This window comes from Pseudophryne corroboree, chromosome 8 (genome assembly GCF_028390025.1).
Source record: "Pseudophryne corroboree isolate aPseCor3 chromosome 8, aPseCor3.hap2, whole genome shotgun sequence".
In the NCBI taxonomy this organism is placed as follows: Eukaryota; Metazoa; Chordata; class Amphibia; order Anura; family Myobatrachidae; genus Pseudophryne; species Pseudophryne corroboree.
Genome location: NC_086451.1, coordinates 446493285 through 446512196, shown reverse-complemented (window position 1 = coordinate 446512196; position 18912 = coordinate 446493285). Strand labels below are relative to the sequence as shown.

Here is an 18912-nt window from a genome sequence, read left to right as displayed (position 1 = left end):
TGGACCCCAGCATCCTCTAGGACGAAAGAGAAAGTTCAGCAAGGATTTAGAGTACACTTTGCAAAGCACTCAGTGAGATAGTGCCTCCTTATTGCTGCAAAGGCAAGCAGCTAATTAACCCAATGTCAGCCTGATAGCTAGGCTCCAATTGTTCCTTCCCCTAGCACTGGGGCATAGATTTCAACAATACACCGGCCGGTATATGCAAATTGTGAGACACAGGTATAATTACTGCAATGGTGGGGAGTATTCTCCTATCCCACAACTCTCTTATCCCACAAACACACTTCTCCGCCTCAGGGTCCGTTTCAGCGGCTTCCTCAGTGTCCAGTATGAGGAGGAGCTGTGACAAATGCCGTGTGAGTGTGGCCAGTGCTGTGTGGGTGTGGCCAATGCCGTGTGGCTACTATTTAAATTCTAATGATTAAGATGACTGTGTGGCCAGTCAGGCAGCTGGTCATCCTCATGCTGTGATGATGACGGGACTATTTTTATGTGGAGGCCTGGAGCTATAGCTCTATCCGCCCCATAGTTTATCTGGCCCAGGGTCACTTGCGATGCTGCACAAGCCTCACTACCCACCTGGACGTCCCTCCAGGATCTCCCAGGGTTAATATTTAAAAAGTAGGTAAGTATGCCTTATTCCAAATACATGTAGTAAGGCTTCCTTCTATCAGTAGATGTCTGTGTGTCCACTACTACCCCACATCTGCAGGAACAGTCTTTCAAACCAAGGATAGCCGGGGTCTGCTTCTGCAAATGTATAACGCATGTCACGTGTGGAGCAGACATAGGAAAATGTCTGTAAAGTGCGTGGGGCAACTGATATAACAACTTCAGTCCTCTAGACTAGGTTACAAGGTTGCACTGCTGTCACTAGATGAGCGGCTCTAGCAACAGAATCGGGTGAACAGCACATCAGGGCAGAGAGAAATTTGACTGCTGCAGCTGCTCAGCACACAGCATCTACCCCCCAGTCTCCCTCCCCAGCCCAGCACATTGCCGCAGCCTCCTTCCCCAGCCCAGCACATAGCAGCAGCCTCCCTCCCAAGCTCAGCACATAGCAGCAGCCTCCCTCCCCAGCCCAGCACATAGCAGCAGCCTCCCTCCCAGCCCAGCACATAGCAGCAGCCTCCCCCCCAGCCCAGCACATAGCAGCAGCCTCCCCCCAGCCCAGCACACAGCATCTCCCCCGTCACCCTCCCCAGCCCAGCACATTGTAGCAGCCTCCCTCCCCAGCCCAGCACATAGCAGCAGCCTCCCCCCCAGCCCAGCACATAGCAGCAGCCTCCCCCCAGCCCAGCACACAGCATCTCCTCCCCAGTCTCCCTCCCCAGCCCAGCACATAGCAGCAGCCTCCCTCCCCAGCCCAGCACATAGCAGCAGCCTCCCTCCCAGCCCAGCACATAGCAGCAGCCTCCCCCCCAGCCCAGCACATAGCAGCAGCCTCCCCCCAGCCCAGCACACAGCATCTCCCCCCAGTCACCCTCCCCAGCCCAGCACATTGTAGCAGCCTCCCTCCCCAGCCCAGCACATAGCAGCAGCCTCCCCCCCAGCCCAGCACATAGCAGCAGCCTCCCCCCAGCCCAGCACACAGCATCTCCTCCCCAGTCTCCCTCCCCAGCCCAGCACATAGCAGCAGCCTCCCTCCCCAGCCCAGCACATAGCAGCAGCCTCCCCCCCAGCCCAGCACATAGCAGCAGCCTCCCCCCAGCCCAGCACACAGCATCTCCTCCCCAGTCTCCCTTCCCAGCCCAGCACATTGTAGCAGCCTCCCTCCCCAGCCCAGCACATAGCAGTAGCCTCCCCCCATCCCAGCACATAGCAGCAGCCTCCCCCCAGCCCAGCTTGGAGGGTTCTGATAATTTTTGAAAAAATTAATATTTTACTATTTTCTTACCAGAAGTATTTTGCTCCAACTGTATTTCTCCAACAGTAGCTAATGCTAATTATTGCTACAGCCAAACAAATCATATAGTAAATAATCCTAATGTACTTATTTTACAATAACATGAATTAACAGAGAGATAAAATGAACATTCTTTCATATTCTAGAATGTTCAAGCTATTACATGGACATTACTATTAAGGTTAGATGTTACATACATGAAATGTAAATTACACTTTGCTGTATAGGGGGGAATTCAATTCTCGGAAACAAGTGACGTTGGAACGCCGTGGAGACTATAATAACACTGTGACCTGGCAAACACCAACCTCGTGCTCCATGTGCGCAAGGAAATGAGCCTTGTTGGAGTCCGATAATATTCAGGGATGTGCACAGCTGAACATTGCAGTCGCACATCGCCGAGAATTGAATGACTCACGAGAACATATGTTTCAAAGGGATCCAAGATATTTACCATTATTTGTGTCTATATTCAAGCCCAGTTATAGATCTGTCACCAGTCCTGAGCGACGACTTTTATCATCAGCCATTTTGATAAGTGCTCATCAGAATTTCTAGCAAGTCTATAACATGTCCGACACCAACGGGTGAAGGGAAATCGAAAGTTGTATACAAGCCACAAGCTGGAACGGAGCCAGCATCAGTAATAGCTTGCCTCGCATACTTATGGGATGATAATGGCAGTAACAGAAGCAGAACACAAAGCATAGGCCGAGGAAGGGAGGGTGGCGGGGGATAATAATAGTAACAGAAGCAGAACACAAAGCACAGGCAGAGGAATAGAGGACGGCGGGTAATAACAGTAGTAACAGAAGCAGAACACAAAGCACAGGGAGAGGAAGAGAGGGCGGGGGGATAATAATAGTAACAGAAGCAGAACACAAAGCACAGAGAGAGGAAGAGAGGGCGGTGGGTGATAACAGTAGTAACAGAAGCAGAACACAAAGCACAAGCAGAGAAAGAGAGGGCGGTGGGTGATAATAGTAGTAACAGAAGCAGAACACAAAGCACAGGCAGAGGAAGAGAGGGTGGTGGGTGATAACAGTAGTAACAGAAGCAGAACACAAAGCACAGGCCGTGGAAGAGAGGGCGGTGGGTGATAACAGTAGTAACAGAAGCAGAACACAAAGCACAGGCAGAGGAAGAGAGGGCGGTGGGTGATAACAGTAGTAACAGAAGCAGAACACAAAGCACAGGCAGAGGAAGAGAGGGCGGCGGGGGATGGTAATGGCAGTAACAGAAGCAGAACACAAAGCACAGAGAGAGGAGGAGAGGGCGGTGGGTGATAACAGTAGTAACAGAAGCAGAACACAAAGCACAGGCAGAGGAAGAGAGGGCGGTGGGTGATAATAGTAGTAACAGAAGCAGTACACAAAGCACAAGCAGAGGAAGAGAGGCGGTGGGTGATAACAGTAGTAACAGAAGCAGAACACAAAGCACAGGCAGAGGAAGAGAGGGCGGTGGGTGATAACAGTAGTAACAGAAGCAGAACACAAAGCACAGGCCGAGGAAGAGAGGGCGGTGGGTGATAACAGTAGTAACAGAAGCAGAACACAAAGCACAGGCAGAAGAAGAGAGGGCGGTGGGTGATAACAGTAGTAACAGAAGCAGAACACAAAGCACAGGCCGAGGAAGAGAGGGCGGCGGGGGATGGTAATGGCAGTAACAGAAGCAGAACACAAAGCACAGAGAGAGGAGGAGAGGGCGGTGGGTGATAACAGTAGTAACAGAAGCAGAACACAAAGCACAGGGAGAGGAAGAGAGGGCGGTGGGTGATAACAGTAGTAACAGAAGCAGAACACAAAGCACAGGCCGAGGAAAAGAGGGCGTCGGGGGATGGTAATGGCAGTAACAGAAGCAGAACACAAAGCACAGAGAGAGGAGGAGAGGGCGGTGGGTGATAACAGTAGTAACAGAAGCAGAACACAAAGCACAGGCAGAGGAAGAGAGGTCAGTGGGTGATAACAGTAGTAACAGAAGCAGAACACAAAGCACAGGCAGAGGAAGAGAGGGCGATGGGTGATAATAGTAGTAACAGAAGCAGTACACAAAGCACAGGCAGAGGAAGAGAGGCGGTGGGTGATAACAGTAGTAACAGAAGCAGATCACAAAGCACAGGCAGAGGAAGAGAGGGCGGTGGGTGATAACAGTAGTAACAGAAGCAGAACACAAAGCACAGGCCGAGGAAGAGAGGGCGGTGGGTGATAACAGTGGTAACAGAAGCAGAACACAAAGCACAGGCCGAGGAAGAGAGGGCGGCGGGGGATGGTAATGGCAGTAACAGAAGCAGAACACAAAGCACAGGCCGAGGAAAAGAGGGCGGCGGGGGATGATAACGGTAGTAACAGAAGCAGAACACAAAGCACAGGCCGAGGAAGAGAGGGCGGCGGAGGATGATAACAGTAGTAACAGAAGCAGTACACAAAGCACGGGCCGAGGAAGAGAAGGTGTCGAGGGATGATAACGGTAGTAACAGAAGCAGAACACAAAGCACAGGCCGAGGAAGAGAGGGCGGCGGAGGATGATAACAGTAGTAACAGAAGCAGGACATAAAGCACAGGCCGAGGAAGAGAAGGCGGCGGGGGATGATAACGGTAGTAACAGAAGCAGAACACAAAGCACAGGTCGAGGAAGAGAGGGCGGCGGAGGATGATAACAGTAGTAACGGAAGCAGAACACAAAGTACAGGCCGAGGAAGAGAAGGTGGCGGGGGATGATAACGGTAGTAACAGAAGCAGAACACAAAGCACAGGCTGAGGAAGAGAAGGCGGTGGGGGATGATAACGGTAGTAACAGAAGCAGTACACAAGGAACAGGGAGAGGAAGAGAGGGTGGCGGGGGATGATAACGGTATTAACAGAAGAACACAAAGCACAGGGTGAGGAAGAGAGGGTGGCGGAGGATGATAACAGCAGAAGCAGAACACAAAGCACAGGCCGAGGAAGAGAAGGCGGCGGGGGATGATAACGGTAGTAACAGAAGCAGAACACAAAGCACAGGCCGAGGAAGGAAGGGCAATGGGGGGGGGGGTGATAATGGCAGTAGCAGAAGCAGAACACAAAGCACAGGGAGAGGAAGAGAAGGCGGCGGGGGACGATAACAGTAGTAACAGAAGCAGAACACAAAGCACAGGGAGAGGAAGAGAGAGCAGTGGGGGATGGTAATGGCAGTAACAGAAGCAGAACACAAAGCACGGGGAGAGGAAGAGAAGGCGGCAGGGGACGATAACAGTAGTAACAAAAGCAGAACACAAAGCACAGGGAGAGGAAGAGAATGCGCGGGGGATGATAACGGCAGTAGCAGAAGCAGAACACAAAACACAGGGAGAGGAAGAGAAGGCGGCGGGAGATGATAACAGCAGAAGCAGAACATAAAGCAGAGGAAGAGAGAGCGGCGGGGGATGATAACGGTAGTAACAGAAGCAGAACACAAAGCACAGGCCAAGGAAGAGAAGGCGGCGGGGGGCGATAACGGTAGTAACAGACGCAGAACACAAAGGACAGGCCGAGGAAGGGAGGGCACCGGGGGGGGGGGGGGGGGGAGATGATAATGGCAGTAGCAGAAAACAAAGCACAGGGAGAGGAAGAGAGGGCAGTGGGTGATATTAGTATCAGAAGCAGAACACAAAGCACAGGGAGAGGAAGAGACGGTGGCGGGAGATGATAACAGAAGTAACAGCAGTGACAGAAGCAGAACACAAAGCACAGGTAGAGAAAGGGAGGGCGGCGGGGGATAACAGCAGCAACAGAAGCAGAAAATAAAGCACAGGGAGAGGAAGAGAAGGTGGTGGGTGATAACAGCAGTAACAGAAGCAGAACATAAAGTACAGGCAGAGGAAGACATGGCTGCGGGGGTGATAACAGTAGTAACAGAAACAGAACACAAAGCACAGGCAGAGGAAGAGAGGGCGGCGGGAGATGATAACAGCAGTAACAGAAGCAGAACACAAAGCACAGGTAGAGAAATAGAGGGCGGCGGGGAATAACAGCAGTAACAGAAGCAGAACACAAAGCACAGGGAGAGGAAGAGAGGGCGGTGGGTGATAGCAGTAACAGAAGCAGAACACAAAGCACAGGAAGAGGAAGAGAGGGAGGCGGAGGATGGTTAATGGAAGTAACAGAAGCAGAACATAAAGCACAGGGAGAGGAAGAGAAGGTGGTGGGTGATAACAGCAGTAACAGAAGCAGACAATAAAGCACAGTGAGAGTAGGAGAGGGCGGTGGGTGATAACAGTAGTAACAGAAGCAGAACATAAAGCACAGGCAGAGGAAGAGAGGGCGGCGGGGGTGATAACAGTTGTAACAAGCAGAACACAAAGCACAGGCAGAGGAAGAGAGGACGGCTGGGCAAAAAAGGGTCAGACTAGATAGGCCAAGTGGTTCTTATCTGCTGTCAAATTCTATGTTTCTATGTAATAATTTGATGTGGCCATGGACCACCAACCCAAGGAGCCCCTGCAAGAGCCTCATGGCACCCTAGGGTGCCTAGGATATAACATGTGGGTATGCAAATATTATTGATTTGTCATTATTGCTCTTTGTATTATCGCACAATTGTTCTTTGTTTTATCGCACAAAAATGCTGTAGTAACATTACCTACTGGGCCCATAGAAACACACAATGAAACATCTGCGGATCAGACCCAGACAACACAATCAGTGATACCGCCGGCCAGCTGTCAGCCAGTCATTGTACCATGACCGTTATTTAGTAATCAGCCAATAGAAACAAGAAGCAAAATATCAGAGAGAAAACAATCCCATAACAACCAATAGGAGGCACTTAGCAACCGTCCCACACCGATGTACACTAAGCGCAGTGTGTCCTTATCAGACAGAAATACACTAAGTGACATCTACCACAAAAACAAAACAGAATGATCACTATCACACCAGTAAATTTACTAAGATGGGAGTTCTATTTAAGATGGGATGTTGCCCATAGCAACCAATCAGATTCTACTCATTTATCTAGCACCTTCTAGAAGATAATACCTGGAATCTGATTGGTTGCTATGGGCAACATCCCATCTGCAATAGAACTCCCATTTTAGTAAATATACCCCCAGGGGAGAAGGGTGTGTGCATACACCACTGAGGCCAGGGATATTTAAATGGTGTGCCGCAACATAGGTCTGGACACACACAGGTGCCGTACACTTACAACGTGAAAGCGACGCACTACCAGTGAGGAGTGCGGCAAAAGCTGCAGAACGCCAGCGTGACGTGAAATGCTGTTACTATTAATTAACATTACACCTTAGTGCTCATCCTCTAAAGAACACTTTATTTACTATTTAGCGCACACCTATTCACAGTCTATGTTCCCTATCACACAGTCACACTAGGGTTAGTTTTTATCAGTAGCCAATTACCCTACCAGTATATGTTTGGAATGTGGGAAACCCACGCAAGTACGGGGAGAATATACAAACTCTACACAGTTAGGGCCATGGTGGGAATCAAACCCACAACCTCAGGGCTGAGACAGCAATGCTAACCATTACACCATCCGTGCTGCCATGTCATTGACCAATCCTTTGTATACTTTCTGAAATAAATGTGGCAGAAAACAACAGGCGTCACAAGACAATAAAATAAGTATGGCAGTCTGATTACATAAACTGTAAGATTATAATTACTGGTATAGGACATATAATACATATTCTGATTGTTTTGTCTTTTTGAGAATTTTATTACTGTAATATTACTATTGTGTTTATTTTTATGAATACAGGTGATTATACAATCAGTTCTCATGTGCCGTGAAACACACGAGACGTCATTTATGAAAATGTGATCACACTGAGCTTCTTTTCCTTTTACCCTCATACCCTGCAGCCTGTGTTTGGTTGCAGCGGTGCGGTGATAGTTACAGTATACCTTATTGTAAGTAATGATATAGATATATATATATATATATATATATTGTGTTTCGGCAATGCATAATGAGGCACTTTCATGAGCCTAGTGTGCACTCAGCGAGGACAGTCTCTGGTCCCCACTCATCCTCCCATCCCAACAATGCTGACTTGCGCAGTAACAAGGGGCATGAGACTGGCGCAAGGCCCAGGGTGTGACAACACCGCCTAATAAAACCATGGGGTTAGCGTACAGGTCTGGATCAGGCCCTAAGTACAATGGAAACTAGATCCCCTTACACAATGACACACATAAAATGACATGTGTCAGTACAAAGGACATATGATACAATATGTTCAGTATAAAAGACACAGGTACAATATAAATATTACAGAGCTGGCACGTCGCGCAAAAAAAGCTACAAGAAACGTACAATAAAACTGGTATTATAAGCATACCCGTAGCTTGTCCACAGGCTTATTATAGAAATACCCGTAACTTGTCCGCTATAAGTAATCAAAATAATACAAGAAATATAGAATACAGTATATACACAGAAACTCAGTTAATTGTCCCACACATGATACATTAATGAAACAACAGGGTGCATGGTAAATAAAAGTCAATAAATAGTCAGGGCAAAGCAAAAACTCAGCAACCAGCGCACCTTTTATTTATATATATATATATATATATATATATATACACACACACACACACACACACACACACACACACACACACACACAAAACATGACATTTATTGTGATACTGTCAGTATATATGTTGGGTGTGAGAGTAACTAGGGAGCACCAGATGCATCTCCTCTGCTGTTGTGAGGCACCAGCTACCTCATGCCCCAGCTTCCTGTATTAGCTACAGCATCTGGAGTTAACCTCTAGTGTTCTCATTGTCACAGATCTTCTAAGGTTTGCATCCTCTCTGTTATCTACTAGACCCAATATATACAGTAGCTCTGCCAAGATGAGACTGGAGGCCATACTGAGACTTGTAGTCCCTCAAAATCCCCCCCTCCCCCCCACACACACACACAGACTCACCCTCACTCCCTGGTACTTACCCCCTCACTCCCTGGTACTCACCCTCACCCTCTGGCACTCACCCCCTCATTCCCTGTTACTTGCCCCCTCACTCTCTGGTACTCACAACCCTCACTCCATGGTACTTACCCCCTCACTCTCTGGTACTCACCACCCTCCCTGGTACTCACCCTCACTTCCTGGTACTTACCCCCTCACTCTCTGGTACTCACCACCCTCACTCCCTGGTACTCACCCTCACTCCCCGGTACTCACCACCCTTACTCCCTGGTACTCACCCCCGGTACTCACCCTCTGCCTCCGTGTCCTGTGACCCGGCTCCTCAGCGCTGCTCTGGGGGAAGCCTATGAGCAGTGGGTATATTTGGGGGTGCTCAGTGGCCGCAGTCAGTGCACCTCTGCAGGAGCAGCAGCATGCAGTGTAGTATAATGTGTCTGGGCTGGGGGGGTGATTATGACTCTATCACATTGTACATTGCCTTTTACTTTCACTTTCGCCTTACTGGTAATAATAATCCGATTCCCGGAATACAAGGGAGATTCCAGCTGGGGCTGAGTGACACACAGAGACACTGAGGCAGGAGGCACTATACAGAGCAGCAGGAGAGAGAGGAGGCACGTGTAAGGTCAGTAACACCCTATATATAGTATATAACATCTCCCCTCACTGTCACACCGACCTCAGGGCTCTGTGTTCTCCTCATCCTGCATTATCTTTCTCATCTGAGGAACAGGACCTGTGAGAGAGGCAGGAGGCACTACAGAGAGGTAGGAGGCACTATACAGAGCAGCAGCAGCAGAGAGAGGAGGCACGTGTAAGGTCAGTAACATTCTAAATATGAATATATAACATCTCCTCTCACTGTCACACCGACCTCAGGGGCTCTGTGCTCTCCTCATCCTGCTTTATCTTTCTCATCTGAGGAACAGGACCTCAGAGAGGCAGGAGGCACTACAGAGAGAGGGTAGGGGGCACTATAGAGAGGTAAGAGGCACTACAGAGAGATGCAAGAGGCACTAAAGAGAGGCAGGAGGCTCTGCAAAGGGCAGGTGGCACTATAAAGGCAAGAAGCACTATAGAAAAATGCAAGCACCACTATAGAAACAGGCATGGCATGAGGCACTGCAGAGAGAGGAGGGTGGCAGTTTAGAGAGAGCAGGAGGCACTATAGAGAGGTAGGAGGCACTGCAGAGAGAACAGGGCACTATAGAGAGAGGTAAGAGGCACTATGGAGAAAAGCAGGACGCTCATCAGTAATAGCTCTATACTGGTAAATAAGATTTTACTCACCGGTAAATCTATTTCTCGTAGTCCGTAGTGGATGCTGGGAACTCCGTAAGGACCATGGGGAATAGCTGCTCCGCAGGAGACTGGGCACAAAAGTAAAGCTTTAGGACTACCTGGTGTGCACTGGCTCCTCCCCCTATGACCCTCCTCCAAGCCTCAGTTAGGATACTGTGCCCGGACGAGCGTACACAATAAGGAAGGATTTATGAATCCCGGGTAAGACTCATACCAGCCACACCAATCACACCGTACAACTTGTGATCTGAACCCAGTTAACAGCATGATAACAGAGGAGCCTCTGAAAAGATGGCTCACAACAACAATAACCCGATTTAGTTAACAATAACTATGTACAAGTATTGCAGATAATCCGCACTTGGGATGGGCGCCCAGCATCCACTACGGACTACGAGAAATAGATTTACCGGTGAGTAAAATCTTATTTTCTCTGACATCCTAGTGGATGCTGGGAACTCCGTAAGGACCATGGGGATTATACCAAAGCTCCCAAACGGGCGGGAGAGTGCGGATGACTCCAGGTCCTCCTCAGCCAGGGTATCAAATTTGTAGAATTTTGCAAACGTATTTGCTCCTGACCAAGTAGCTGCTTGGCAAAGTTGTAAAGCCGAGACCCCTCGGGCAGCCGCCCAAGATGAGCCCACCTTCCTTGTGGAGTGGGCATTTACAGATTTTGGCTGTGGCAGGCTTGCCACAGAATGTGCAAGCTGAATTGTACTACAAATCCAACGAGCAATAGTCTGCTTAGAAGCAGGAGCACCCAGCTTGTTGGGTGCAGAGGCGGAACTACCGGCAGTGCAGGCAGTGCACTGCACTGGGGCCCGCCTCTGTCCAGGGGCCCAAGCATGTAATGAGTCAAACTGACTCATTACATGCCGCTGTGCGCTGCAGGCAACCGCTGCCCGCAGCGCACAGCCGCCCTGAGAGGAGAGGAGAGGAGCAGCGGGCCAGCGGCACGGACGGGGGAAGGAGGAGGGAGCCGGAGGAGGGAGCCGCAGCAGCGCTTTGTTACTGGTGGAGGCGCTGCTGCTGCTGCCCCTCTGCTTCCCTATAGGCTGTCTTCCGAGAACAGCCTATAGGGAAGCAGAGGAGCAGCAGCAGCAGCGCCTCCACCAGTAACAAAGCGCTGCTGCGGCTCCCTCCTTCACCACCTCCCTCCTCCTTCTTCTCTACAGCCCGGGAATCGTCAGACGCTGCACCGAGGAGCCTGAGCCGGCGGAGAGGGTAAGTATAATTCTTCTTTCTTTCTTTTTCTCTTTTTCTTTCTTTCTTTTTTTTACTTTCTTTCTTTCTTGGGCCTGCCTGCCGCAATGTATAAAAAGGGGGGAATGCCTGCCGCTATGTGTAAAAAGGGGGGAATGCCTGCCGCTATGTGTAAAAAGGGGGGAATGCCTGCCGCAATGTATAAAAAGGGGGGAATGCCTGCCGCTATGTGTAAAAAGGGGGGAATGCCTGCCGCTATGTGTAAAAAGGGGGGAATGCCTGCCGCTATGTGTAAAAAGGGGGGAATGCCTGCCGCTATGTGTAAAAAGGGGGGAATGCCTGCCGCTATGTGTAAAAAGGGGGGAATGCCTGCCGCAATGTATAAAAAGGGGGGAATGCCTGCCGCAATGTATAAAAAGGGGGGAATGCCTGCCGCAATGTATAAAAAGGGGGGAATGCCTGCCGCAATGTATAAAAAGGGGGGAATGCCTGCCGCTATGTGTAAAAAGGGGTAATCTGCCTGCCGCTATGTGTAAAAAGGGGGGAATGCCTGCCGCAATGTATAAAAAGGGGGGAATGCCTGCCGCTATGTGTAAAAAGGGGGGAATGCCTGCCGCTATGTGTAAAAAGGGGGGAATGCCTGCCGCTATGTGTAAAAAGGGGGGAATGCCTGCCGCTATGTGTAAAAAGGGGGGAATGCCTGCCGCAATGTATAAAAAGGGGGGAATGCCTGCCGCAATGTATAAAAAGGGGGGAATGCCTGCCGCAATGTATAAAAAGGGGGGAATGCCTGCCGCAATGTATAAAAAGGGGGGAATGCCTGCCGCTATGTGTAAAAAGGGGTAATCTGCCTGCCGCAATGTATAAAAAGGGGGGAATGCCTGCCGCTATGTGTAAAAAGGGGTAATCTGCCTGCCGCAATGTATAAAAAGGGGGGAATGCCTGCCGCTATGTGTAAAAAGGGGTAATCTGCCTGCCGCAATGTATAAAAAGGGGGGAATGCCTGCCGCTATGTGTAAAAAGGGGGGAATGCCTGCCGCAATGTATAAAAAGGGGGGAATGCCTGCCGCTATGTGTAAAAAGGGGGGAATGCCTGCCGCAATGTATAAAAAGGGGGGAATGCCTGCCGCAATGTGTAAAAAGGGGTAATCTGCCTGCCGCAATGTATAAAAAGGGGGGAATGCCTGCCGCTATGTGTAAAAAGGGGTAATCTGCCTGCCGCTATGTGTACAAAGGGGTACGCTGTCTTCCGCTATGTGTAACAAGGGCACGCGGTCTGCCGTTATGTGTAAAAAGTGTACGCTGTCTGCCGTTATGTGTAACAAGGGCACGCTGTCTGCCGTTATGTGTAAAAAGCGTACGCTGTCTGCCGCTATGTGTAACAAGGGCACGCGGTCTGCCGTTATGTGTAAAAGGGCACGCTCTCTGCCGTTATGTGTAAAAAGGGCACGCTGTCTGCCGTTATGTGTAAAAAGTGCACGCTGTCTGCTGTAATGTGTAAAAAGAGGAATCTGTCCGCTGTAAGGTGTAAAAGGGTCTCTACCTGGTGTAGTGGTGCTACTGTGCGACGTAATTTGAATAATGGAGACTACTGTGTACCGTTTTATGAAATGGTATTATTTTGTGGCCACACCCCTTCCTCACGAAGCCACGCCACTATGTATTTTTGCGCGCGCCTACGGCGCGCACTGCCCCTGTTTTACATGCAGGGGTGGGGCTCCAATGCCGTTTCTTGCACACAGTGCTAAAATGTCTAGTTACGGCACTGTTGCTAGGTATCCATTTCTCTGGCCCTGAGCAGGTCCCCCTCACCAGATCCTCTCCAGGGGTGAGGGGGTGGACTTGGATGGGATGTGTGTGTGTGTGGGGATATGTTGGGGGGGGGGGGGCCCAAAGCATTTTCTCGCACCTGGGCCCACCGCTCGCTTGTTCCGCCACTGGTTGGGTGCATACAGGATAAACAGCGAGTCAGATTTTCTGACTCCAGCCATCCTGGAAACATATATTTTCAGGGCCCTGACAACGTCTAGCAACTTGGAGTCCTCCAAGTCCCTAGTAGCCGCAGGCACCACAATAGGTTGGTTCAGGTGAAACGCTGAAACCACCTTAGGGAGAAACTGAGGACGAGTCCTCAATTCCGCCCTGTCCGAATGGAAAATCAGATAAGGGCTTTTACAGGATAAAGCCGCCAATTCTGACACGCGCCTGGCCGAGGCCAGGGCCAATAGCATGACCACTTTCCATGTGAGATATTTTAACTCCACAGATTTAAGTGGTTCAAACCAATGTGACTTTAGGAACCCCAAAACTACATTGAGATCCCAAGGTGCCACTGGAGGCACAAAAGGAGGCTGTATATGCAGTACCCCTTTTACAAACGTCTGAACTTCAGGGACTGAAGCTAGTTCTTTCTGGAAGAAAATTGACAGGGCCAAAATTTGAACCTTAATGGACCCCAATTTCAGGCCCATAGACACTCCTGTTTGCAGGAAATGTAGGAATCGACCCAGTTGAAATTCCTCCGTCGGGGCCTTACTGGCCTCGCACCACGCAACATATTTTCGCCAAATGCGGTGATAATGTTTTGCGGTTACATCCTTCCTGGCTTTGATCAGGGTAGGGATGACTTCATCCGGAATGCCTTTTTCCTTCAGGATCCGGCGCTCAACAGCCATGCCGTCAAACGCAGCCGCGGTAAGTCTTGGAACAGACAGGGTCCTTGCTGGAGCAGGTCCCTTCTTAGATGTAGAGGCCACGGATCCTCCGTGAGCATCTCTTGAAGTTCCGGGTACCAAGCCCTTCTTGGCCAATCCGGAGCCACGAGTATAGTTCTTACTCCTCTCCGTCTTATAATTCTCAGTACCTTGGGTATGAGAGGCAGAGGAGGGAACACATACACTGACTGGTACACCCACGGTGTTACCAGAGCGTCCACAGCTGTTGCCTGAGGGTCCCTTGACCTGGCGCAATACCTGTCCAGTTTTTTGTTGAGGCGGGACGCCATCATGTCCACCTTTGGTTTTTCCCAACGGTTTACAATCATGTGGAAAACTTCTGGATGAAGTCCCCACTCTCCCGGGTGGAGGTCGTGCCTGCTGAGGAAGTCTGCTTCCCAGTTGTCCACTCCCGGAATGAACACTGCTGACAGTGCTATCACATGATTTTCCGCCCAGCGAAGAATCCTTGCAGCTTCTGCCATTGCCCTTCTGCTTCTTGTGCCGCCCTGTCTGTTTACGTGGGTGACTGCCGTGATGTTGTCCGACTGGATCAACACCGGCTGACCTTGAAGCAGAGGTCTTGCTAAGCTTAGAGCATTGTAAATGGCCCTTAGCTCCAGGATATTTATGTGAAGTGATGTCTCCAGGCTTGACCATAAGCCCTGTAAATTCCTTCCCTGTGTGACTGCTCCCCAGCCTCGCAGGCTGGCATCCGTGGTCACCAGGACCCAGTCCTGAATGCCGAATCTGCGGCCCTCTAGAAGATGAGCACTCTGCAACCACCACAGGAGAGACACCCTTGTCCTTGGTGACAGGGTTATCCGCTGATGCATCTGAAGATGCGACCCGGACCATTTGTCCAGCAGGTCCCACTGGAAAGTTCTTGCGTGGAATCTGCCGAATGGGAGTGCTTCGTAGGAAGCCACCATTTTTCCCAGGACCCTTGTGCATTGATGCACTGAGACCTGGCTCGGTTTTAGGAGGTTCCTGACTAGCTCGGATAACTCCCTGGCTTTCTCCTCCGGGAGAAACACCTTTTTCTGGACTGTGTCCAGGATCACGCCTAGGAACAGAAGACGAGTCGTCGGAATCAGCTGCGATTTTGGAATATTGAGAATCCAACCATGCTGCCGCAACACTACCTGAGATAGTGCTACTCCGACCTCCAACTGTTCCCTGGATCTTGCCCTTATCAGGAGATCGTCCAAGTAAGGGATAACTAAAACTCCCTTCCTTCGAAGGAGTATCATCATTTCGGCCATTACCTTGGTAAAGACCCGGGGTGCCGTGGACAATCCAAACGGCAGCGTCTGAAACTGATAGTGACAATTCTGTACCACAAACCTGAGGTACCCTTGGTGAGAAGGGTAAATTGGGACATGAAGGTAAGCATCCTTGATGTCCAGAGACACCATATAGTCCCCTTCTTCCAGGTTCGCAATCACCGCTCTGAGTGACTCCATCTTGAATTTGAACCTCTGTATGTAAGTGTTCAAAGATTTTAGATTTAAAATCGGTCTCACCGAGCCGTCCGGCTTCGGTACCACAAACAGTGTGGAATAATACCCCTTTCCCTGTTGCAGGAGGGGTACCTTGATTATCACCTGCTGGGAATACAGCTTGTGAATGGCTTCCAATACTGCCTCCCTGTCGGAGGGAGACATCGGTAAAGCAGACTTTAGGAAACGGCGAGGGGGAGACGTCTCGAATTCCAATTTGTACCCCTGAGATATCACCTGAAGGATCCAGGGGTCTACTTGCGCGCTGAAATTCTTGAGACGGGCCCCCACCGTGCCTGAGTCCGCTTGTTAAGCCCCAGCGTCATGCTGAGGGCTTGGCAGAAGCGGGAGAGGGCTTCTGTTCCTGGGAACTGGCTGATTTCTGCAGCCTTTTTCCTCTCCCTCTGCCACGGGGCAGAAATGAGGAACCTTTTGCCCGCTTGCCCTTATGGGAACGAAAGGACTGCGCCTGATAATACGGCGTCTTCTTATGTTGAGAGGCGACCTGGGGTAAAAACGTGGATTTCCCAGCTGTTGCCGTGGCCACCAGGTCTGAAAGACCGACCCCAAATAACTCCTCCCCTTTATAAGGCAATACTTCCATATGCCGTTTGGAATCCGCATCACCTGACCACTGTCGTGTCCATAACCCTCTTCTGGCAGAAATGGACAGCGCATTTACTCTTGATGCCAGTCGGCAAATATCCCGCTGTGTATCACGCATATATAGAAATGCATCTTTTAAATGCTCTATAGTCAGTAATATACTGTCCCTATCTAGGGTATCAATATTTTCAGTCAGGGAATCCGACCACGCCAACCCAGCACTGCACATCCAGGCTGAGGCGATTGCTGGTCGCAGTATAACACCAGTATGTGTGTAAATACATTTTAGGATACCCTCCTGCTTTCTATCAGCAGGATCCTTAAGGGCGGCCGTCTCAGGAGAGGGTAGAGCCACCTGTTTTGACAAGCGTGTGAGCGCTTTATCCACCCTAGGGGGTGTTTCCCAACGCACCCTAACCTCTGGCGGGAAAGGATATAATGCCAATAATTTTTTAGAAATTATCAGTTTTTTATCGGGGGAAACCCACGCTTCATCACACACTTCATTTAATTCCTCAGATTCAGGAAAAACTACAGGTAGTTTTTTCTCACCGAACATAATACCCTTTTTAGTGGTACTTGTATTATCAGAAATGTGTAAAACATTTTTCATTGCCTCAATCATGTAACGCGTGGCCCTACTGGAAGTCACGTTTGTCTGTTCACCGTCGACACTGGAGTCAGTATCCGTGTCGACGTCTGTATCTGCCATCTGAGGTAACGGGCGCTTTAGAGCCCCTGACGGCCTATGAGACGTCTGGACAGGCACAAGCTGAGTAGCCGGCTGTCTCATGTCATCAACTGTCTTTTGTAAAGAGCTGACACTGTCACGTAATTCCTTCCAACAGTTCATCCACTCAGGTTTCGACCCCCCAGGGGGAGACATCACTATTACAGGCAATTGCTCCGCCTCCACATCATTTTCCTCCTCATACATGTCGACACAAACGTACCGACACACAGCACACACACAGGGAATGCTCTGATAGAGGACAGGACCCCACTAGCCCTTTGGGGAGACAGAGGGAGAGTTTGCCAGCACACACCAGAGCGCTATATATATATACAGGGATAACCTTATATAAGTGTTTTTCCCCTTATAGCTGCTGTATAGTTAATACTGCGCCTAATTAGTGCCCCCCCAATCTTTTTTACCCTTTTCTGTAGTGCAGGACTGCAGGGGAGAGCCAGGTAGACTTCCTTCCAGCGGAGCTGTGAGGGAAAATGGCGCCAGTGTGCTGAAGAGATAGGCTCCGCCCCCTTCTCGGCTGCCTATTCTCCCGCTTTTTATAGTAATCTGGCAGGGGTTAAAATTCATCCATATAGCCCTGGGGGCTATATGTGATGTATTTTCGCCAGCCAAGGTGTTTTTATTGCTGCTCAGGGCGCCCCCCCCTAGCGCCCTGCACCCTCAGTGACCGAAGTGTGAAGTGTGCTGAGGAGCAATGGCGCACAGCTGCAGTGCTGTGCGCTACCTTGGTGAAGACAGGATGTCTTCTGCCGCCGATTTTCCGGACCTCTTCTTGCTTCTGGCTCTGTAAGGGGGCCGGCGGCGCGGCTCTGGGACCGGACTCCACGGCTGGGCCTGTGTTCGATCCCTCTGGAGCTAATGGTGTCCAGTAGCCTAAGAAGCCCAATCCACTCTGCACGCAGGCAAGTTCGCTTCTTCTCCCCTTAGTCCCTCGATGCAGTGAGCCTGTTGCCAGCAGGTCTCACTGAAAATAAAAAACCTAAAACTAAACTTTTCACTAAGAAGCTCAGGAGAGCCCCTAGTGTGCACCCTTCTCGTTCGGGCACAAAAATCCAACTGAGGCTTGGAGGAGGGTCATAGGGGGAGGAGCCAGTGCACACCAGGTAGTCCTAAAGCTTTACTTTTGTGCCCAGTCTCCTGCGGAGCCGCTATCCCCTTGGTCCTTACGGAGTTCCCAGCATCCACTAGGACGTCAGAGAAATTAGCATTGCAGGTAGGGGGTCATTCCGAGTTGTTCGCTCGTTGCCGATTTTCGCTATACTGCGATTAGTCGCTAACTGCGCATGCACAAGGTACACAGAGCGCATGCACTTAGTTATTTTACTAAAAACTTAGCTGTTTTGCTGTGGCTTCTGCTGTGCTTTTCAGTCGCACTGGTGTTCGGTAAATGATTGACAGGAAAGGGGCATTTCTGGGTGGTAACTCAGCGTTTTCCCAGCGTTGGCTAAAAAACGTAGGCGTGTCAGGGGGAGTGTCTGGGCGAACGCTGGGTGTGTTTGTGACGTCAAACCAGGAACTAAACGGGCTGAGCTGATCGCAGTCTAGGAGTAAGTCTCGAGCTACTCAGAAACTGCTAAGAATTTTCTATTCACAATTCTGCTAATCTTTAGTTCTCAATTCTGCTAAGCTAAGATACACTCCCAGAGGGCGGCGGCTTAGCGTGTGCAATGCTACTAAAAGCAGCTAGCGAGCGATCAACTCGGAATGACCCCCGTAGATCATTTTAGGGGGAGATGCACTAAGCCTTGGGGAAAATGAAAGTGGAGAGAGATAAAGTTCCAGCAAATCAGCTCCTAACTGCCATGCTACAGGCTGTGTTTGAAAAATTACAGGAGCTGATCGGTTGGTACAGTAGTTTATCTCTCTCCAAGGCTTGGTACATAGGTGCAGTGTGACAGATAGGAAGAGAGTGCAGTGTAACATGTAATTGTGTGCATATACTGTACATTGGGTAATGTCACCATAATGTAATAACTATTGCCAGTCACCCTTTCTATAGC

The 18912-nt window shown here is 50.0% G+C and overlaps 2 protein-coding genes across 6 annotated transcripts in view; one reads left to right on the top strand and one right to left on the bottom strand.

Moving 5' to 3' along the window:
* TAP2 (transporter 2, ATP binding cassette subfamily B member) overlaps positions 1-9298 on the bottom strand; it is a 64564-nt gene extending 55266 nt beyond the window's left edge. Inside the window, exon 1 of one of the 2 annotated variants that reach the window (XM_063938192.1) lies at positions 9110-9298. The gene's annotated coding sequence lies outside the window, so the exon portion shown is untranslated. The remainder of the gene's footprint in view (positions 1-9109) is intronic. The other variant, XM_063938191.1, reaches the window with a different exon arrangement.
* Positions 1-18912, top strand: part of TAP1 (transporter 1, ATP binding cassette subfamily B member) — a 209578-nt gene that overhangs the window by 176721 nt on the left and 13945 nt on the right. The window contains exon 1 of one of the 4 annotated variants that reach the window (XM_063938190.1): positions 9359-9456. The exons of 1 other annotated variant lie outside the window; for it this stretch is intronic. The gene's annotated coding sequence lies outside the window, so the exon portion shown is untranslated. Of the gene's footprint in view, positions 1-9358; positions 9457-9499; positions 9651-18912 lie in introns of those variants that run through there. 2 more of the 4 variants (XM_063938189.1, XM_063938188.1) reach the window with 2 other exon arrangements.